Source organism: Dipodomys merriami, unplaced genomic scaffold (genome assembly GCF_024711535.1).
Source record: "Dipodomys merriami isolate MVZ:Mamm:240054 unplaced genomic scaffold, mDipMer1.0.p SCAF_599, whole genome shotgun sequence".
In the NCBI taxonomy this organism is placed as follows: Eukaryota; Metazoa; Chordata; class Mammalia; order Rodentia; family Heteromyidae; genus Dipodomys; species Dipodomys merriami.
The window spans coordinates 131,406-154,957 of record NW_027206178.1 but is presented as its reverse complement, the minus strand read 5'-3'; the positions used below and the strand labels follow the sequence as shown (position 1 = coordinate 154,957).

General features: G+C 40.9%; 1 long non-coding RNA gene across 1 annotated transcript in view; it reads right to left on the bottom strand.

Moving 5' to 3' along the window:
• The window catches only part of LOC138813403 (uncharacterized), a 91,197-nt gene extending 68,359 nt beyond the window's left edge, over positions 1-22,838 (bottom strand). Inside the window, exons 1-2 of the long non-coding RNA XR_011367774.1 lie at positions 22,737-22,838; positions 17,756-17,922 (exon numbers count right to left, since the gene is read on the bottom strand). This is a non-coding gene — a long non-coding RNA (uncharacterized lncRNA). The remainder of the gene's footprint in view (positions 1-17,755; positions 17,923-22,736) is intronic.
• Positions 22,839-23,552: the final 714 nt, after the last annotated feature.

Genomic DNA, 23,552 nt, shown 5'->3' with positions numbered 1-23,552 from the left:
TGGGGTCTTGTTGGTTTTCTATGTGTAGGACATCTTTAAGAATCTTTTGTAGGGCTGGTTTGGTGGAGATGTATTGTTTCAATTTTTCTTTGCCATGGAAGGTTTTTATTTGGCCTTCAGTTATGAAGGAGAGTTTAGCTGGGTACAGTATTCTTGGTTGATAGTTGTTTGTTTTTAGGGCATGGCATACGTCATTCCAGGCTCTTCTTGCTTTGATTGTCTCTACTGAGAAATCTGAGGTAATTCTAATTGGTTTCCCTTTATAGGTGATTACCCTTTTCTCCTTGACAGCTTTAAGGATCTTTTCCTTGGTCTGGGTTGATCCTGTGTGGATTATAATGTGATGGTGGGATGTCCTATTCTGGTCTGGTCTATTTGGGGTTCTAAAAGCTTCTTGTATCTGAATAGGCCTATCTTTTTGTATGTTTGGGAAGTTCTCTGCTAGGATCCTGTTAAACAAATTTCCTAGACCATTAACTTCTGTTTCTAGGTGCTCCTCTACACCCATTATCCTTAGATTGGGCCTTCTGATGGTGTCTTCCAGGTGTTGGATAGACCTATCATATTTCTTGGACTTGTCTTGGATGGTTGTATGTTCTTTCTCTATAATATCTAGGCTGTCTTCAATCCCTGAGATTCGATCTTCTGCATGGTCTAACCTGCTGTCAAGACTCTCTACTTTGTTTTTTATCTCTTTTCCTTCTAATTGGTCAGCTTTGATGACTTCAAGTTCTTTGTTGAAGCTCTGTTTTAGGTCTTGTATGAATTTCTTTACTTCCTTAATTTGGTGTTCAGTGTTTGTTCTCAAATCACTTAGTTGATTGGTTATGGTTTCTTTGGATTCCCATTCCTTCTGTTGGGTTCCATTCAGCATTCCCTTTGTGGTCTCCCTGAGTTCCTTCAGCTCTTTGTTAATGGATTCCATGAATGCCTTTAGTGATCTTTGTGTATTCTCTACCTGGTCTCTCAATTCATGAATTACTCTTTGATTAGCTTCCTCCCGTCTGTGGGATTCCTGCAGTTCTCTTTCTTCCCGTTCGTGGGATTCCTGCAGTTCTCTTTGAGTGTTCTCTGCCTGCTCACGCCATTCCTCCCTTTCTCTTTGAGTATTCTCAAGTTGTTCACGCAAATCCTGTATCAGTTTTTGAGTAGCTTCCTCACGCTTGTGATATTCCTGTATAAACTTCTGGGATGCCTCCTCTCTCTCCCTATCACGCTAATACAGAGTCCTTTGTACATTGTCAAACTTCTCATTTATCATGTTTGCTATTAGTGTTTGTAGAGCTATTTGGGAACTCTCCTCTGGATTATTCTTTATCTGTTCTAATCCCTGATTATCAAGATTGGGAATTGAGATACCCGAATTTGCCATTTTTCTTGTGTTTTTCCGGCTTACTCGGCCCATTTGAGATGAAGATTGCACCAGTTTTGTGCTAGAACACTATCTTAAGGCAACCATCAACCAAAGTTTGCGTTTGTACAGTCAATAGTCTACAGATACAATCTAGTTCAACAGATACATCTATTCAACATCAAACAACTATATGTTAAAGGACTTCGAACCACAGAAAAGAATTTGGAAAACCAGAAATTATTAGGATTAAGGAGAGATGTGGGTAAAAAATAGGAATAGATTGGTGTGGGGAGGCACAGGGAGAGTTAACTATGTCTTAATCACAATGCAGGAAATGGGTTGGGTAGGATGCAAGTAGAGAGAGAGAGAAAAAGAAGAGATGGAAAGGGGAATGAAGAGAGACCAGAAAAAAAATAGAAACGTAAAAATTAATGTTATTATGGAGGTTAAAAGACCGTCTATTTAGAGAGGAATGTGAATATGTTCAGAGAAGGGGAGGGACATAGAGGAGATGTGAAAAACTTTAAGGAAAGGAAAGGGAGAAGAAAAGATCAGAAGTTCACTAGAGCTAGACAAAAAACAAAAAGATAATTAAGAAAGAAAGAAAAAGAGAAAGAAGACAAGAAATGAAAGGAAAACGCTCATTCACATATTCCTAAAATAAAAATTATAAGATGAGAAAAAAAAAGTTACTGGAAAACAATTATTTTTTCAGAAGAGGCAAAAATTAAAGATTAATAAAAGTCTTAGAAGGGAAAAAAATTTATATATATATATATATATATATATAAGGTAACAAAAAACAAAAAACAAGCAAAAAAAAGAAAAGAAGAAGAAGAAAAAAAAAACAGAAAAAAAACTCTTTTGATTTTTTTTTTGGGGGGGGAGGAGTGGGAAGAATCCTGTATCTCCCTTTTGTCTGTAACCAGTCTCTTGTTGGAGTCTCTGGTCAGCTTGAGGTCCTGTGGCTTGATTGGTTTCTTAATTCGGTTGGTTGGAAGAGGCAGAATAATGCTCTGCTTTACCCAAGATTTTGAGATCCCCCTCCCAGGTTAGTTTTCTGGGAAGGTGATCTGCTTTGAGAATCACAAAAGAGTGGGATGCGGTGATGAGGCTAGGTTCTGGGTAGAGTTGAGGCCTTTCAACAAACAGTAGCTTTTCCCTGGGGCTATTTTGTGATAAAGCTCACAGCGCCCAGCCTGGAGCCATTCTCAGGGTTTCTGTTTTTCAATTGATTGTTGAGACTGCTAGAGGGAGGGGCAGCCTCTGGCTCTGGTTACCCAGTGAGTCAATGCACTCCAATGGCTGGCGCCTGAGCTGGGTGACTTTTCCCTGGATGGAGCTGAGTCTGGCAGGTCACTTTGCCGTTAAGTTCTTGTGACCTGCTAAATGACTCGTTTTATTCCAAGGCCTGAGCTGGAGCTAGCAGCTCCTCCGAGCTTTGTCGGTATCCAAGATGGAGATCACCGGTGCTGGGGGGGGAGGGGTGGCCTTCCCTCCTCTGCTCCCTGAGCAGGAGTGAGGACGTCGGGCTTGTACTCACGCCGAGTCTTGGATCCTGGGTCGTCTCTGGTCTGCAAACAGCAGGATGAAGATGTCCGCTCCTTGTTGGTTCTTGTTGGTGTTGAGTAGAATCCGCTCGTCCGCTGCGTCTGGCTCCTTCGTCCCGGACTCTCTGTGTCTCAGGTATGACCCCGCTGAGGTGGTCGCCGCTGCGACCCTGCCGCCGCAGCGGCAGCTGATGTGTTTCCTTGGCTTCCCCTCTCTTGTCTAACTCTCTGTCCTGTGATGGCACACTTGGTGTGATTCTCTGGCTTAGGACTGTTCACTGGAACTCTAAAACTGCTTTCTATGCGAGAGCTTGTTCAGATTCCAGCTTCTCCTCCGCCATCTTCCCGGAACCCCTGGAATTAGTTTTTCATCATGCTTTATCTCTATTACACACATTTTCTACAATGCACAAATTGTATTTATTCTGAGGAATGTACTACTGATTTACTTATATGAATACAAAAAAGACTCATATCTATGCAAACACTCTCAAGAGTTTGTGCCCTATTTGTAAAGTCTTTGTAGCAGTTTTGATTAAACCCATCACACCCACAGCTAGCTTTGTTTTAGAGCCCCATGGGAACAGTGATCCTTCAGAACTAGAGAAGACAATGAGCCATTGTTCCTCCTTTCCGGCCAATACTGTGGCTCCAAAACTGCTATATATCCCTTTATGAGTAAGCAAAGAAAACAGGCTTCATAAATAATTTGATGTTTCAGCACTTTCTTCCACGACAAGCATGCAGGCTTCACACAAAAGACAGATTTACTAACTAACTCAAAGAGCTCGGCTAACTGAACAAGGAGCTTTTGATGCTGGAACTCAAATTGCACTAGTATAATAGGATCTGATTGGAGCTAACAGGAACCGTTTAGTATTAGACAGGCAATTTGGCACCAAGGAACCAAATAGAATAGTGCACAGCTTGCCAGGGCCTCAGACTCTTCCCAGAGACCACCAAAGAATATCTCATCCCCCAATATTCAGAATCAATATCACCTTCCTGTGAAGACCTAAATATTTCTCATCTATTTTTGGTATGAACTCAAGCTAACCAATCCTTCTTCCATGTGCCCTCTTAACTCACTTATGAATCACCTACAGTAATTGAGCACTATGTCTACTACTGTGAGTACACAGAGCAGTTCTGTACTGGGCGCCATTAGGTACTCACTGAGTACTCACTCTGAAGTCCTCAATGCTCCAGGGTAACAAGGAAGTTGGACTTGTAGGCTCCAGGCACCACATCCACAAGTATGCACAAATGAGCACTAAAGGGCTGATGAGTTTGTCAGGCACCCTAATGCAGCAGCTGTGTGCATGCTATGCTCAGGCTTGAGTTCCCTAGTAAATCAAATGCCCAGAGGGGTGACTGGTCTGGAGCTTCTTGGAGATAAGTTTACCCCCAAGTGAGATAGGGTTCTCAGCTGTCAATCAGGATGCTGGGTTAGTATACCAACACACAAGAGACAAGGAACATTCAAGCCGAGCCCATACTCTCTGCAGCCAAGGGTGCCATCCAGTAAAGCCAGAGGCAGGTAGCAGAGGCTCTGACACAAAGCCAGATTGGAAGCACTATCTACCACATAGACAGACCTCCTTAGGACAAGCTTAGAGAAGGATTCTGTTTCTCACACTCTCTTCTCTTCCTCCTGCCTTCCTTGCCCAGATGAGGGAATCACAGCATCACCTTCTCAGTAAGACTTCCAAGTGGATCTCATAGACACAAAGCAAGACCATCAGGAAAGAAAACCATCCCAATTTCTCAGAGGAGGAAATGCAGGCTGAGGCCTGGACATGTTTAAAGGAGACACATCTGGTACCTGATGTCCCTGCCTTCAATGCCAATATTCATTGCCCTGCACTGCACTGTAGAAGCTATAGGAGTCTTCTACAATTACAAGGAACATCTGGGATTCTGGCACATGACCTGAGCCACTCCTGCTTAACCTACAGCTTCATATCTCCCCTATTCTCCATCCATCCATTCAAAGCAAGACCTGGGAACTGGGAGAGGTTAGCTCTGTCTTCTATTCTGCCTAGGCTTTAAGAGCTACTGAAATATCAAATCCCCCATGAGGGCTGGGTGCTTCATAGATAAAGTCACAAGAGAGCCAGGCCTCCAGAAAGGACATATCTAGGTGGGCCAGGGGTATGCATATCAGGAGCACAATGTGTCTCAAGCAATGCAGATCTCTCCTGAGACCTTCCTAGAGCTAGTTACTCACAGAAGACCAGGGACCTACACTTTGGGGTCACCCAATGCCTTTTAATGGTCCCTAAACACTTCCTTACAACTCTATACATCTACCATCTCATTTGCACTCCAAAACTCCACACGCAACCTCATTAAGAGTCAGTAATTGGTGAGAAATATTGATACTTCAAATTAATTGTGTTATTAATACTATAACCAATCATAGGGTCCTAAAATAACTCTATATTCTCTATATAAACTATACTATTAGTGCCATTAAAAAACAATTGCAAATAGACTTGTACTATATGTGGGCAAAAAAAGCAATTAAGTGAAACTCTTGAAAACTAAATGTATAACCAACAGCATATTATCAACATTTACATAATTCACATTAAAATAATGACATCCTAAAATATATTACTTTTTTTGAGGGGGGTCCCATCGTGGGGCGAACTCTGGGCCTAGGTGCTGTCCCTCAGCTCTTCAGCTCAAGGCTGGCGCTCTACCACTTGAGCCACAGCGCCACTTCTGGCTTTTTTCTTTTTGCTTATATGGTGCTGAGGAATCAAACCCATGGCCTCAGGCATGCAAGGCAAGCGCTCTACCACTGAGCCACCTTCCCAGCCCCAAAATATATTCATTTTAAGGGATAGACTTATCAATAAAATATTACATACCAGGCTGGGAAGATGGCTCAGTGGTAGAGCACTTGCCTTGCAGGCCCTGGGTTAGATTCTTCAGGATCCCATAAGCAAAAATAAAAAAGCTGGAAGTGGCGCTGTGGCTCAAGTGGTAGAGCACAAGCTTTGAGCTGAAGAGCTGAGGGACAGTGCTCAGGCCCAGGTTCAGGCCCCTCGATGGGACCCCCCCCAAATATATATATATATTTATATATATATTTATATATATATATATATATATATATATATATTACATATATATATATATACATATATATATATATATATATATATATATATATATATATTACATTCCTTTTAATACTCTGCTACAGTATCTCAGGGAAATAAAATGTAGGTCTATTCATCAACTAAATACACAATCCTTTCCCATTAGCTTTTATTAATAAAGGAACTACAATTCAGTCATAAATAGGCAAATTATTACATGATTTGAGGATTAGGATGAAAAATTTGATACATAGCAAAGGTATATGATGCAGTAAAACCAGCTGGTTTATATTTTGGTCATGTGTGAACTGCCCATAGAGTAAAAGGAAGAACTTTTAGTGATGGAAGTTAAAATAAACTCTATTTTGGAACTTATTTTTCAAGAGGAAAAAGGGAAAGTATTTCAACAGAATTAAAGAGTACCAGACCCAATGAAAGGCTCCTTAAATCATGGAGGCTCTATGTTTGCTGTGTAGAAACCTCACGCCTACCATAACAAAGACCTGATACCTGCAAACTTTCCCATAATCCCTCTTCCTAGAAATGATTCAAGAATTCATAGTACTTTTCCAACTCTCTCTTTTCCAGCTCTCTCTTTCCCAACTCTCTGTCTTTCCCAGCTCTCTCTTTCCCAGCTCTCTCTCTTTTCCAGCTCTCTTTCCCAGCGATCTTTCTCAGTTCTCTTTCCCAGCTCTTTCCCAGGTCTTTCCCCGGCCTTTCCCAGCCGCGTGGAGGGCCAAGATGGCCTGGTGCCAGCCAGAACAATGACTAAACCTACCCCTTACCTGAATACCAAGTGCGTGGTGCTCTTCTTACTCAGCTACCTCTTTTTAAAAATCTAACATAAATGGTGTTGTGACTCGGATAAAGGGCTTAAAGTCAGGATAGGTGGGATTCCTCTCTGTTTTTTTCCTCTTTTTTTCTTTTTTTGCTTGTTTTTCCCTTTTTGCTCTGAGGAATACCCACAGTTCTGATGGCCTTTTGCGAATTGGTCTGTCTGCTGTGGACACATCACACCGATACCATTGCTGGCCTTCACATCCACATCCACACCACTTCTCTACTCTGGTGAGTGAAACTACTCTCTACAATTCTCAGTTGCTCAGTCTCTGTCCAGACATGGCACCATGCCAGAGAGCTCCTACAGCCTTTAGCTGAAAAAGGCCACTCACCTCTGAAGCCTAGGATGCTTGGTTTTGGGACTTGGCCTTTTTTCTCTAGAGGGCTCTTGGGGAAGTAGGGAAGCCACACATGGTGGGTTAAGGGTTTGGCCCCATCTGACCCTTCAACTTCCACCAAGCTTACTACTCCATCCATCTATTCTAAGGTATCTTGCTAACAAGTTGCTCTTTTTCAGGCCCTGGTAAGTGAGGCCCAACCATCTGATGTGCTTTGTTACCAAAGATGTCTACACACTGTTGTCAATGCTTGATAGGAAATGTACTCGGTATCTTGCCCATGTAATTGTAACCCCTCTGTACAGTATTTTCACAATTAAAAAAAAATTCAGGTTTTGAGTTTTGCCTTTTTTGTTTTATGTTGTGTATTCTACTACTAACTACGTGGTTTTAAAATACTGGGCCTATCTGTGCTAAAATTTTCATCACATCTAACAAGTTTAGTCATTGCAGAATATTTGTTGGTCAATTCTTGATAAGGACCAGGTAAGCTCTATTCTCTATTCTATTTGATCTCCTTGTTGATTTATTGGAAATAATAAAGGGCCTTTGTGGCAAAGATTGCAGTTCAAAGGCAGCCTGGGCTGAAAAATCCCTAAGACTCCATCTCCCAACTAACCTGAAAAGAGCCAGGTTGGAAGCACGGCTCAAGACTCTTATCTCTAACCAGCCAAACACTGGAAATGGTACTTTAACTCAATGTGATAGAGCACTAGCCTTGAGTAGAAGTGCTCAGGGATAGTGCCCAGACCTTGAGTTCAAACCTCCTTGAATACCAACTGGGACAACGAGCACCTAGACTCAGCCAGTCTGGGGAACAAGGGACCATGGATAGGTGTAAGAGGAGATGTTGTCAAACAGCTACTTTGTGCCTGCCCTTTCAAAATTAACCACAGTTGGGAGGTCAATAGAAGTAAGAAGCCTGCCCATCCAATGTCTATACCTGTCTACCTATTAACTGAACAGGAATTTATATTCTTGTCTTTGTCACTTGACTTATCCTCTACCTAGTTGCCAGATATCATAAGTAGCTAGAGACATTTCAACCAACATTTTCAGTCCTTCCTCTTGCCATTTATTTGCTCTCTAGTATTTTTTTCCAGCCCTTCAATGCCTCATGAGACCTCTCCAGAGTTCATCTAAGGACTCACACCACCAAGGGACAGCAGCTGCTCACTGCCTTCTCTGGGAGGGGACCAAATTTCAGACTTTTATCCCTAATGTCAATGCCCCTGTTCAGCAGGAAGTAGCCAGAGAGAATCCGTGCCCCATTTCATGATTATTAAAAGACTGGAATGTAAGGTCTGCTCCTGGATGGAGAGCAAAGTCTCCACTGAGTACCTGCATTACCTAGGTGCCTGGAACGCCTGGAAGAGGTCACATCTGCATCCACTGAGGTCACATCTGAATTTGATGTGGCCACACCTTTCTCCACCCATACCCCAGATAAGGCCTAACCCAGGCCCAGATGCTCTCTTTCCCAACTCTCTCTCTTTCCCAGCTCTCTCTTTCCCAGTTCTCTTTCCCAACTCTTTCCCAGGCCTTTCCCAGCCTTGTGGAAATCCAAGATGGCCTGGTGCCATCTTGAATAAACCTACCCCTTACCTGAATACCAAAAAAAAAGAATTCATAGTAGTTCTTAAAATCTAAAAACATATGGACAGGTTTCTCAGCAGAGGAAGCAGGAAAACCCAGACAGCCCTTCCAATATTCCCATGTGGTGTTTCAAAAATCACTAATGATGAAGGAAATGGTGGCCTTGAATTTCATGAAGGCCATTCAGTGGGCATGAGGGGTTTATTTAGATTCATTCTCTTAATTTGTGTACTTTTGGCATTATTGGCATCTGACTCAGTGTTTCATTCTTGATAATCAAGTGCTCTACCACTGTAGCCATGCCACATCCCTTTGTGTGATGCTTTATGCCAAGACCAGACATTCTGGGATCCTCCTACTTGCATGTCATGCCACACTTGGATGACAGATGCATGCCACCATCCTCAGCTTTTCAATTTTTTTCCCCATGCTATCCTGAAAGGTCAATGCTCCTGATTTTAGCCCTTCCCTGTAGCTGGGATGAAATTTTTATTAAAAACAAAATTAAGAGCCTAAATTTGGTTTTTAAAAAGTTCAATACATGTGTTACAATTTTCTCCCAAAACATAAAATCCTGTGCTTCTAACTTTAAAATACTTAGCCAGCTAAGGGGTATTATGCATTTTGAATGTCTAACAACCACCCCAAAGTAGGCTGGCTACACACATTCCCATCACATCTATGTTCATGATTTGCCCAATAGTGACTGCTCTGACCCTGCGCCCCTTCACTTTCTCACAGTCCATCTCTAAGCAACTCTCAATAAAATCTGCATGTCAAGTACCCCATTTCCCAAACCCTACCTGCATCATGACATATAGAATCCACCTCACCTGAGAACCTGAAATCGTTCTCACCAAATACCTGGCAAACTCATCTATGAAACCATGAGCCTGGTTTGGTCATTCACTTACATAACAACGTGACAGCTTCCTGGCTTTGTGGAGGGAAGCTACACTGAATCATTGTGAAATAGCAGTCAAAACCGTGAAATCAACAACAGATACATGCTTTGTATCTGGTGAAAGACTGTGCTCAGGGAAGACTCAAAACAGTCCCTCCAAACAGACAATTCAATGTGACAAGTGTAGTAACCATTGGATTCACAATCCTGTGTGCACATACTGAGTTGGAATCTCCTTCTCTACAGGCTTGATAGGCAAATAGTCACTACACCCCCTAATATGGTGACACCTTCTCTGAAACCATTTGAGGTCTGAGCGACATGGGAAGGATTGGACATGAATCAATGGAAGCCACTGCACAGCCCAAAGTTCCTCAGGGGTCTGGAAAGGGACCTCTCCTGATGGTGAAGGATATCAAGGCCTTTCTTTCAGGAGCCAAGGCAAGATAACCCTAACTTCCCTGCAGGTGGACACTTACTTTGAGATACTCTTGCTGAATGACACCACCACACAAGCGGAAGAGTGAGGTCTCCAGAGAACGCACTTAGGGAAGAACACTTGCAAATCGCACCATAGGTTGGATCTGACAGGAGCCTGCTGTTCACTGGCACCAATGTGACAGGATAGCATCCCATTTTCCAGGCCCTATGGTAGCACAGGAGGGGGCTCTGCCTTGGAATGCTCTGTCCCCCATACGTTATTGGTTCAACAGATGTGAAATCCACGAATAGAATTCCTCAGAACCTTCTTGAAGGCCCTTGGTGCCTTTCTCATCCAATCGCTGCCTCCAACAGTGACTGGAAGTAGCCTCAGCTTCTGAAGGACCCCCCAGCTTCTGTCTGACTGGTGGCTTCCAGTCAAGCACACAGGCACTGGCCCTCTTCTTGAATTAGATGGGCCTCACTTGTCTCATCTGAGGGCAAGCCACAGAATTATGGCTTGAGTCTGAAGAAGGTCTAGTCACTGCCACCTTTGAGCTGCTGCAGTTATGAGCTGCCATGTGTTGAGGCCACCAGAGACCATGTATACACGACAGTCTCTGAGGACTCCACACACAGATGCCCAGTCATTCTAGCATTTCAGGTGCCCTGTCAAACACTTAAGGGAATGGCTACAGGAAAAGCAGACCAACTCAACAGAACCAGCTTAGACTAACTTGTGATATTTCAAGATCATGATGCTTCCTTTGCTCTAGACACAAGATAATTATGCCAAATGCAAAAACAGAGCAACTGCTATCCTGCCACAACTAAAAGTGTGGTGTTCCCACTATCTGTTTCACTGGTGCTGTCCTGGGACTGGTTGCTCTGCCACAAATTGGGTGTCTCATGCAGTCCCTGACATCTGCTCAGGAGGTGGGAAAATACAACCACCTACAAAAAAGGGAAACAAATCACACTACTTTGGCTGAATTTGAACCATGATCCCTCACATCTCAGCTTTCTGAGCAGCTAAGATTATAGCTATGAACCCCAGCTCACAAGAAAACACCGAGTGTTTATTCTTAATAGCGAAGTGTATGCCCTTAGAGCAAGGCATGCAGGCTGGTGGTGAGGGCCTGGCTTTGAATCCTGGCTTGTTTGATCTCATTGTTAGAATATGGTGGTAATGGGATTACCTTCCTTAGCTGGGTACTGAGGGGGAACTGTGGGAAACTTAACATATTAAGGACATTTGGGACAATGACCAATGTCAATGTTCAATAGACAATGGCCAATAGACAATGGCCAGGGCATGTGGGCATGATCAGTTTGAAGGGCAAACATTCTGCAAACAATTCTTATTGCAAACACATTGCCTTCAAAGCCATTGCATGATTTATTAAAAAGGGAGTAAGGGATGCTAGTCTGGTTCTGGAAACAGATGTAACCCAAATTGCTGCCAATTCCTCAGTGAGACCTGGGAACGCATGATCAATAGGCAGAAAGTGGACCACAATATGTGGGTATGGACAAAGTTTGTTGACATATCACATGCTGATTTACAGCATACAGACCTAAAAGTAGATCTTCAGACAAAGAGAAGAAAGTTAACTTTACAGAATTTCATACGAACACAGACAATTAGAGGTAATTTTAAGTCAGTAAGCAGGAAGAATTAAACCTTGTCAACAAATGTGAAGTAGCTCCAGTGATCAGAGGTTGCAAAGAGTAAGCAAGGCACAGGTGAGCTTCCTTAGACACACAAAGAGAGTCTCTGGGCATTGTTCTATAGAATTAACAGGGGAGAATAATCGCACTTCCTGCAAACCTTCACCTGAATCTGGCAGCTGGGCATCAGGCCTTTGCCCTGACATGGAGAAAGGGGAGTCCCTCTTATTTCCCCCAGAGGGAATACATGCAGGAATATGCACACTCATGGCACGTAAGACTTCAGATGGGGTCATGAGAATCAATGCCTCCAACTAACTTGCCTACTTGGTTCCTACAGCTGTAGAGCTCCATCTTCCTCACACCAACATTTTGTCCTTGTGACTGCCCAGAGACAAGAAAGTTTCCAAACAACTGGAAAGGGTTGCCTTCCTGGAGGGCTCTGATTGGAGAAGAGGCTTGGTCATGAGGACTTCCCATTGGTGGGTTCCAGTGCTGATGTTCTGTGACCTTCCCAAAAATCTTACACCTTCCCTCCCCTACCTTTCAGAATGACAGCACAAAAGCCATTATAAACACCTGTCTCTACTTTACCCTAACCCACTTTCTTATTTCAAAGGGTAGGGCATAAGTTTGCATCAGGAAGCTAAGCTAACAAACAACAAAATAACTTGAGTTTAAAAAGATCTAAACCCCAGGAATACCTCCCTGAGAAGGAGGATAAATGCTTTTATGGACTTCTTCAGAACTGTGGTATTCAAAATGGAATGCTACAGACAAACCAATGGGGTTAAGAAGTAAGATGCAGGCTGAGCATCTCTAATCTGAGGATCTTGTGTTGTGATGCTGTCTCAAGTGAGAAGATTCCACATTGGGCTTCCTGTGACTGTGGCCATCAAAATAGGAGCACGCTGCTATGGGCTCATGCCTGTAATGCTAGCTGAGATATAAGGATGTCTACAGTTCAGAGCCAGTGTAGGTAGAAAAGTCTCTGAGATTCTGATCCCCAATTAACCACAAAAATGTAGACATGGAGCTGTGTCTCAAGTAGTAGAGCACTAGCCTTGAGCAAAAAGCTCAAGGTAAGTGCTCAGTTCCTTAGATCAAGCCTCAGGTACAACACAAAAGGAAATGAAAACAAAAAACATCAAGGCACACTAAAAGTATATAAAGTTATCTTCAGTCTAGGTATATAAGTAATGAATGCATTTTATGTTTAGAATTAATCCCAGCACGAAGTTACCTTATCACATATATGCAAATGTTCCAAAATCTGAAATTCAAAATATCTCCTTTCTCAAGTATTTTGTAGGAAGGACAGTCAATCTGTTTTAAATTTTCTATTAATAAACCATTCTTTAATTTTTTCCACATTCTATATGTCATATAATTCTTAACATTACTTAAATAGAAATAAGCAAACATCTAACTGCAGACGACATGTGCCTATTGTGCTTTCCATGCTACCAAATTCCTTAATCCTTGTCCACAGTACTAAGAAATGGGTACTACTGAAGAAGAGATTAAAAACATTTCTCTATTTCAGGTGGTGTACAGTCTGAGTATTCAAAGGTAAGTCAAGATATGTCGTATTTCTTAAAGCTATACCCTTAAAAAGCAGACATCAGAATACAACACAGGAGGTACTTCCTAAGTACTCATTGGATGAGTAAGTGATGGGCACTCAAGACTGCTAGATTCTCTTTCCATAGAAGGGATTATTATGTTATATTAAAAGATAAGAAGTGAAGAACAGAACACATGGGAGAACTTTTGCAGCCATGCTCCTTTTTAACCTCATCTCCATATACAGTACTGAAGATCCCTTCAGATGTTAAAAGGGAAGGCAGAGGAAAAGAGAACAATCACCTGGAGATTACAGAGTTTCATCCAGTCAGGACTTAATCTGTTTTATGTCCCAAGTTCTATCTGGAGGCTGATGAATATTAGTCCCAGATGAATGTCAATCAAAATGTAGCTCTCAATTACAACTCCCCAAAGAACTTTCAAAATTATGCCAATTGTATTATTCTATACTCTGTAGAAACTAACCCAAATGTCACCTTTCCCAGGTCAGAAAGTATGTGCCCAATGGCCAATTTCACCAAACTCCATGCTAGACAGGCCTTGTTAATATTGCTCTTAGAAACATGTACATCCTGAATTACCAGAAAGAAACAAGAAAAATGATTCAGAAACCAGCCTGTTGGCATAAACTGCATCACATCAACACCTAAGTAGTTTCTTTATGTGGCTCCATTCTCTGCCCTTCCCAGGGCTTTACCCAGGGACTCTGAGCTAAATTTTTAATATATACATACACATACATATGTATGTACTTATGCATATATGCATATATATGTATGTACATGCATTTAAACACATATATAAATACAAATACACACAAATTATCATAACAAATAACACTGACTGCCTCCCCATAAAAGAAGTAAGGTTTCCTGAAGCTGAATTCCAGGTCTAATAAACAGAACAAGAAAACTTCTAGATGTAAAGTGAAGGCTCTCAACCTGTAGAGATATTTTTCTATGAAACCAATCAAAATAAGAATCATACCCTTCCAGTCTTCAAAGACAGTTTTTTTTACAGGAATTATGCATAGAGATGCAAAACATAAAGTTGTCTTTTGTCTTAGCTCATGAAGGTAAACTCCCTCTAGAATAAACTACTGAGCCTAGACCATACATTGTATGTTGAAGAATTTAAATACTCAATGCATATTATTGAAATTAATTCATAGTCATGCCTAAGAAATTAATTTACCTCTGCCCTGTTTTCCTTATGTATAATGTACCATGAAATCAAAGAAATAATAGTACAAGTTAAAAAAATACCTATTCCAATGTGGGCAATATGAAAAAAAATTACTAAGGAAAATAGAGATACTCAAAAGTAACAATCAGTATGGAAATAAATCAATAGTCAAACTTGTGAGTAGCTGTCAATTGCTTAAAACATTACACCCAGACCTAAACCATTTTATCTTTTCAGAAGGTTCACCATCTCTATAGTAAAATAACCATTTACTCCAATATCCCCCAGCATTTTTGGGGACATGAAGGTTAACAATACATTTTAGAGCTAATTGTCTCTCTGGAGCATTTTTCTCATCAGAGGACTTTTCCATTTTCTACTCAGCACAACCCGCTCTGTGCCCTGCTTGTCAAAGGCAGACTCCAATCCCACAGGCATGCCCATGCCTGGAAAGTCCATCACTAATCCCCAATGGCTGAGCTCACACTCAACACTCTCCATTTCATCTGCAGTTTCTATTGTAACCAAAGGAAAAAGCCAAAGAGCAAGACACAAACAGACCAGAACAGCAGCCACAGACAGTGCTGAAGTCTGAAATGGGACTTAATATTTATGAAAAAAAAAAAACATTCCTTAGGTTGAATCAATAGCTCCAAGTTCCCAGCTGCACCTGGGCATGGGCAACCCCTCCCGCTGCACAGCATGCCCTCTTCATTCATTGGTTCAGCATCTTGCATCATGGTTGAATCAGTCTTACCCAAGGAAAGGAAGAAAAGGAATGACATCTGCTCTGTTCTCTGCAATTTATCAGCTCTAGTTTTCTCATCCAAGAAACACATATGTCCAGTCCCTTCCTCACACACAGTCTTTGTTCTAGCACTGCAGAACTGCAATTCTGGGGGAAGAGAGAGTCATACAGTGTTATCTTAGCTCTTGCTTGTTTATGAAGTGTTCTAAACCCAAGGAAGAAACATTTAGATTGGAGACATGTAAAAAAAAGATTTCTGTTCTAACTAATTTGTTTCAAATTTTAAGGATACAGTGAATTTGGAAGCCTGCTAGCAGAGACATGGTTTTTTGCAGTTTGCTCTCTACCTTTTGAGTCCCCCTGTATCCTGGTTAGAAAGACCAGAGAATTCATATAATCCATTCTATCGCTTGTGTCAAAATAGCCCATTTTTTAATTAGTTTTTTTTTTATTGTGAAAATACTGTACAGAGGGGTTACAATTACATGGACAAGATAATAAGTACATTTCTTATCAAGCATTGTAACCTCCTCCTCTGTTTAACCTTCCCATTCCTTCTCATCTTCCCCGCCCCCTCCACCAAATCCCCCTGCCCCCCCAACAAAGTTGTAAAGTTCGTTTTCGACAAAACACTTGTACATCTCATTGTTGCAATGGGTCCACCTGTATCCCTATTTAAACGATTTGTTTTTCCCCTTCCCCTCCACAAATTATACTGACATCAAATACAGTGAAAGCAGGGGTTATACTTTGGGGAAGGGACATACATAGCAACAAAGAAATAATCTTATAAATGTTAGAAACAATCGCATGAAAGAAAAAAAACATTTGAATATATATTTTAGGTTTCATTTCCCTAACATCACCTTATCTGACGTTTACTGCTTAACTCAGACATATACTAGATATTGCAAATAAGGGAAGCCATGGGACCTATGTTTCTCTGGGCCTGGATTACTTCACTTAATATAATTTTTTCCAAGCCTTACCATTTCCTAACAAATGGGGGCAATGCCATTCTTTCTGATGGAGGCATAGAATTCCATTGTGTGTGTGTGTGTGTGTGTGTGTGTGTGTGTGTGTGTGTGTGTGTGTGTGTGTGTGTGTACCACATTTTCTTGATCCATTCATCTACTGAGGGGCATCGGGCTTGGTTCCATATCTTAGCTATAGTAAATAATATTGCAATAAACATAGTCATGCTGGTAACTTTAGTGTGGTCTTGTTTGTAAACATTTGGGTAAATGCCCAAAAGTGGGATTGCTGGGTCATAGGGGAGCTCTATGTGGAGTCTTTTGAGGAACCTCCATACTACTTGCCAAAGTGGTTGAACAAGTTTACATTCCCACCAACAATGCAGTAAGATTCCCTTCTGTCCACATCCCCTCCAGCATCTGTTGTTATTAGAGTTCGTGATTTTAGCCATTCTAACTGGAGTGAGGTGGTATCTAAGTGTTGCTTTGATTTGCATTTCTTTTATGGAGAGGAATGTTGAGCATTTCTTCATGTGTCTATTGGCCATCCTTCTTTCCTCTTCAGAGAAGTTTCTCTTTAAGTCTTTAGCCCACTTATTTCTTGTGCAGTTGTTTCTTTGATGATTTGTTGTTGGGGGATTTAATTTTTTGAGTTCCAAGTATACTTTAGATATGAAACCCTTGTCCATTGTATGGCTAGTTTATCTTCTCCCAATCCATGGGCTTAAAAATAGCCCATCTTGAAGGCCAAATCACCTTCAAGACTTCGCAGGGAAAAGGAATGATATCCCTTATCCATTCTCTTGTTGAGAGTTAACATAATGTGGCAAATTCCTCCCATCCTTAGCCTCATTTTCCTTAGTCCAGAATTTCTGTTTAGCAGACCACTGTTAGGCTCACTTCCAGCTTCATGAAAGATACTCTCCTTACAGGCCATCTAAGTCAATGTTAACACCTCCTTCTTTAGGACAATAGTCTATATTATTGGGATTGGAATTCAAATTCAGGAACGCTATTTCCAAAATGGAACATCTGGTTTACTCACGCTCCTGAGACCTACACCAAGTATTAGCATTGAACCTTAGCTCAGTCCCCTGCAATAGCTGATCATATACCTCATCCTACCAATGGCTGGTCACTTTTGGTGGGAGGATCATTCAAGCCCAGGAGTTGAAGGACATCCTGGGTAACACACACAGGAAGATTCAGTCTCAAAGAAACAGGTGCAGAACTCTAACAGAGGCTCTGCTTTTAATCCCAAGTACTAAAAAAACAATACTAACCTAATGCATAATAACTTTTTACTAATAATCAATCTCTTTTAATGCACAAATTATAAGTATTCTTTTTAAGCATCAAACTTTAATCTGCAAGTTTATAAAGATTCCAGATTACTGTAGAAGAAAGGTATGCTTAGGTTCCTCGCTCAGTGAAGTAAGCTTAGAAGTAGGAAGCAATTTCAAGTCATTTCTTACCTTAATACAAGGACATCAAAGACATGTTACTAACACTCATTAACTTTGCTATGCCTGTCATCCACCTTGAAAGCTTTTGTGTTGCTGCTGAAGATTTTCCACTATTCACTCATTTGCTTCAATGGGGACTTCTTTTCACATAACAGGATTATTTCCTCCATGCAGTCCTGGAAAGGTATGAAAACAGGAAGCTCCATTATTACTCGACCTCGCTGTTTTCTTTTTTTTTGTGCTTGTATGAGAACTTGAACTCAGGGCCTGGGTACTATCCTCTAGTTTTTTCTGTCAAGATTGGTGTTCAATCCCTTGAGCTAAGGCTATATTACCACAGTTTTGATGGCTAAATGGAGATAATTGTGTGGAATGGCTTTCAAATTCAGTCTTCAGATAGCAGCCTTCTGAGTAGGATTAGAGAGGTGAGACTATAGTGCCCAGGCCCCAGAAGCATTTCTTCCTTAGAAGTGGTGCTGTGGTTGAAGAGGTAAAGCACCAGCCTCGAGAACACAAAGGGCCAGGGCCAGTGGCCAGGCTCTGAGTTCAAGCCCCACCACTGAGAAAAAAAACACTTAAATGAAATGAAACTATTATTTTAGATATGAGACCCTTGTCCATTGTATGGCTAGTGAAGATCTTCTCCCAATCCCTGGGCTTTCTATTGATTTTGCTAGCTATGTCCTTTGCCATGGAGAAACTCTGCAATTTCATGAAAGCATATTTGAACAAACTTTCTTTGATTTGTTGTGTTTCTGGATATCTATTAAGAAAATTTTGGCATACACCAAGGAAACCCAGGGTTTCTCCTATTCTGTCCTGTAATGTTTTCAGGGTGTCTGCTTTGACTCTGAGGTCTTTGGTCCATTTGGAGTTGATTCTGGTGCTGGGTGATATATAAGGATTTAGCTTTAGTTTTCCACAAGTAGTTAACCAGCTTTGCCAGCACTATTTACTGAAGAGGTTGTCTTTCTTCAATTCTATTTTTGAGTTCCCTTATCGAAGATTAGATGGGTTCATTTCTGGGGTTTCAATTCTATTCCATTGGTCCTGAGGTCTGTTTTTGCGCCAGTAACCACCTGTTTTGATTACTATGGCTTTGTAGTAGAGTTTGAAATTTGGTACTGATATTCCTCCAACATTGTTCTTTCTGATAAGGATCATTTTTGTTGCTGCTTAGTGGATAGTGAAGTTAAATAATTACTTGAAATTTAATTATCTTATATTTATAAGGTTATACAAAGTGAAACCTCATTTTAAACTGAGAAATGCATTCTTGCTAAAGTAGTCATTGCATAATCATTTCTCTTCTACTGGAGTTATTGTTTGGCTTTTTATTTTTATTTTTATTTTTGTTGTCCATGAAGCTTGAACTTTGGGCCTGGCCCCTGTACCTGTGCTTCTTTGAGCTCAAGGCTAGCTCTCTATCACTTGAGCCATAAGGCCACTTCCACTTATTTTTGAGTAGCTTATTGAAGAGTCTCAAGAACCACTATCCTCAATTCTCAAGTTCCTGAGTAGTTAGTATTACAGGCATGAGCCAAGCCACTAGCACCTGCCTTGGGCTAACTTTCTAAATGAAATTGTGTAAGAAAAAAATTGTCTGTTAGTAAGGATCAGTAAAAAATTCCCTCTGACTTTGGAAACATTTTTTCTTGGTTTGTGTATTTTTCTTGCTGGTGGCAATCAAATTCAGAATTTCATGCAAACTACGCATACTATCACTAGCCATACCTGGAGTTATTCTGTGTTCTATTTATTTTAATTTTGGGGGCTGATTCTGGGACTTGAACTCTGGGTCTGGGCACTGTCCCTAAGCATTTTTGCTTAAGGTTACTACTATGCCACTAAAGCTACAGCTGTGTTTCCAACTTTTTGGTTGTTAATTGGAGATAAGACACATAGATTTTTCTCCCTTGGGTCAGCTTTGAACAGAGATTCTTAAACTTCAGCCTCTTGACTGGCTAGGATTATAGACTTGAGCCACTAGCATACACTTATGTCTTTAAAATATATCCATTAGTAACAATAATAAATGACTTATTATTACTACAGGATCACACCTACAATGCTACCTACTTGAGAGGCTGAGATCTGTAGATCATCGTGTAAATACATCATGGTTATACAATTCAAAGTTCATTAATTTTTGTATGTGCTGGCCCTAAGGATTGAGGGCTTCAATTCAAAGCTTGAGCACTATTTTTGAGCTATAGTACCACTTCCAGGTTTTTCATAGTAGTTTTTCAAAGTAGTTCATAGGACTACTGGACTTTTCTGCCCAGGCTGGCTTTGAACTGCCATTTGTATCCTCCTGAGTAGGATTTAACCAGAAAAGCCACACTGAAGGTGTATACATGCTCAAATGGTAAATGCTAACCTTGGCTGGAAAAAGTTAAGAGGATTCAAGCCCCAGTATTGGCACATATACACTTATATGCATGCATGTGCATACACACACACACACACACACACACACACACACACACACACACACACACACACACACACACACAACCAGACTCCTATACTCAGTTCCCCAGGATGAAAAAAAGGTAAAAATAACAAATTATAAGATGGATGATTATTTTAAGTAGCTTCAATAATTACTAACATGGCTATATTGTGGCTTAGGTGGTAGAATGCTTTCCTCCCATACACCAGTTCAATTCCCCATGTTGTTCAAACCAAACCACACAAACAAAAACACACAAAGAAGCATATCATACAAAAGATATATAATACTATGTAACAAACATTAATCATTAAACAATAACTGAAAAACAGCAAAATACAGCCATGTCAAAATCATGCATGGGGGGCTGAGAAGGTGACTCAGTGGTAGAGTGCTTGTCTTGCATGCTTGAGGCCCTGGGTTCGATTCCCCAGCATCACATAAGCAAAAAGAAAAAAGCCAGAAGTGGCGCTGTGGCTCAAGTGGCAGAGCACTAGCCTTGAGCTGAAGAGCTGAGGGACAGTGCCCAGGCCCAGAGTTTAGGCCCCATGACCGGACCTCCAAAAAAAAATCATTCATGGGAATACTCACTATCTAAAGAATGTATTGTTTTCTATCAAATCAATCTATAAATTGAATGGAATTTTATGAGAAGTCTTATCAGGACTTTTTATAGTTTCAGGCTGCATAGCTTAGAAAAAATGAGACCTGGAAAATGACATCTAGGAACTCTGATAGAAATAATACATTTAGAATAATACATGCACTATCTTCTTTGCTTCTAACTCAGGATGCATTCATCATCTTAAGGATAAGCATCTGTTCTATGGCAAAAATATATGCATTCTTTCCTGTAAGAAATTCACTAAAGGGGCTGCGAAGGTGGCTCAGTGTTAGAGTACTTGCCTTGCATGCATGAGGCCCTGGGTTCGATTCCTCAGCACCACAGAAGAAAAAAGAAAAAAGCCAGAAGTGGCGCTGGGGCTCAAGTGGTAGAACACTAGCCTTGAGCTGAAGAGCTGAGGGACAGTGCCCAGGCCCAGAGTTCAGGCTCCATGACTGGACCCTCCCCCCAAAAAAAAGAAATACACTAAAGACTGAATCACCAAATAACCAAGAACTCAGATGGTATAACCCCAGAGTGATTAAGAGCAAAGATAAACACCTATATATATGGCTTTATGACAGGACTTGCTTTTATTATATAAATGCCACTGATGTCAAAGAGCTCTTTGCGCCTACTGTTAAGAGCACTCACACTCTGAGTGTGCCTCTGTCTTCCTGTTTATCTGCTTATCTGTTTGTTTGCTTGCTAACTCAATAAAGTATTGCCAAGTTTTCTTACCATGGTGACTACTCTGCAAATTTTTATTCTGTGACCAAGGACCCTAAGTCAAGAGTTCCTACTGATAGAGGGAAACTTCCCCAAACCTCACCTGGACCCAGTGACTGTTGTTCCTCAAAGTTATGAGGTGAGTTGCTGAGTGGTAGAGTGCTTGCCTTAAATGCAAGAGACTCGGTGTTTGGTCCCCACTAACAGAGGAGGGGAAGGATTTCTAAAGATCAAAAGACACAAAGAATATGAAAGAACAATTTTGGGGATACACCATAACTCAAAATGAGGATTTGTTATACTAAAGCCTAGTAATCAAGACAATCTGGTATTACAGCTGAAGAAAAAGAATTACACAGGGTAGAGAATTGAGTACAAGCCCATGTAGAATCCTGAGATTTGACATTAGACTATTCAACAAATAGCTATTTGGATGAGCTATCTATTTATATGGAATAAGATACAAAATAGACCTTAACTTAAAGCCATAGCAAACAATTCCTAAAAACAAAGAGGCAAAGGTAGAAAGCAACACTTAAAAGCTTTAAGAATGTAATAAGAGTACATTTTAAGAATGGAGATTTTCCCCAAGGAAATGAATACAAAGGTCGGAAAATATCAATAAGTTTACATTACAGCAACACCTTTGGTTGAGTAAGTAATATCAAGAAAAATATAAACATCCTCTCTTAAGGCTGAAGACATTTAAATAGTATGTATTCAACAAAGGAACATTTCAATCAAGAAGATGACAGATAGGATACATGATATTGAATAAAATATCTGAGCATGCAATTCACAAGAAAAGGCATATGTGATGTGGCAAGATTTATGAAAAATATTCTATCAGGAACAATAAAGAGATATCACACTTGTCAGACTAGGGAAAAGTTAAAAATATACTGGACAATACCAAATGATTGGAGAAGGATTATATAAGAATATATGTGGATATGGATACAAACTTTATCATTATGCAAACTGCATATAGAGGAGTAAAAGTTATCAAACACCACTGACTAAAATTCATGAAGAAAATTTTCATACATAATATGAAGTACATCACAATTAATATGCACTGTCATAAGTATTTGTGATGATTTTTAGCACACTGGAAAATTTTTCAAGGAAGAAAAAAGGGGGTAAGAAGCCTTAATAAGGACCCTCATTTGTGAAATAACTTCAAGTACCCCACTACTTACTAGTTCGTAATGTTTTCTTTTTTGTTTTGCAATTCAGTTCCCACAGGGCAAGGGCAGGAGAGGAACAGCTTCCTTTGAATTGGGGTCATCTGCAAATGGTACCTGCATCTAGGATAACACAAATCATGAAGCTAGAGGTTTGCAAGATTAAGAAAAACAGGCTACTGGGCATGACCTGTTTGTGGAAGGGGAAGCACTGGATGGGGTGAGCAACAGTATCCCCTGCTCAGGGCTCATAATCCCAGTATATAGGCTATAGTTGGGAAGGGTGGTGGACATACTCCAAGCTCCAATGTGCCATCTCTTCTGCCCGCTAGAGCCCACCCTTAGTCCAACTGGCACCACATAGACACAATCATGTGTCCACATTCCATGAATGGGTTCCCATAGAATGGCAGGGTGGGAGCAATCTTTACATGAAAATGGATATATCTCAGATGGCACTGTCTCTGAGGCTGACAAATCATGAATAAAGAGTTCCTTTACTTGAACAAGAAGAGGTCCTCACTATGAAGTCACTGTACCAGGTAAACGACTAGTTAGGGAGGTAGCAACATACCCAGATCCAAGTTAATAACCCCAGGCTACAAAGGAATTACAGGGGTATGGACACAGGACCAGGCCCAATATGCCCACAATCAGGCCTATCTGGCATCATGTATGTGCCCTCTTATGAAAGTGTGTACTGGCGCATAGGCCTATCAGAAGGGACCAGCAAGACAGTAGTCCACATGGTGAAGAGCAAGCTACCAGGCACGACCTCTCTTTAGCAGGAGTAAGCACATTTAGGAAGGTAGGCAGCACCCCAAGTCCCAG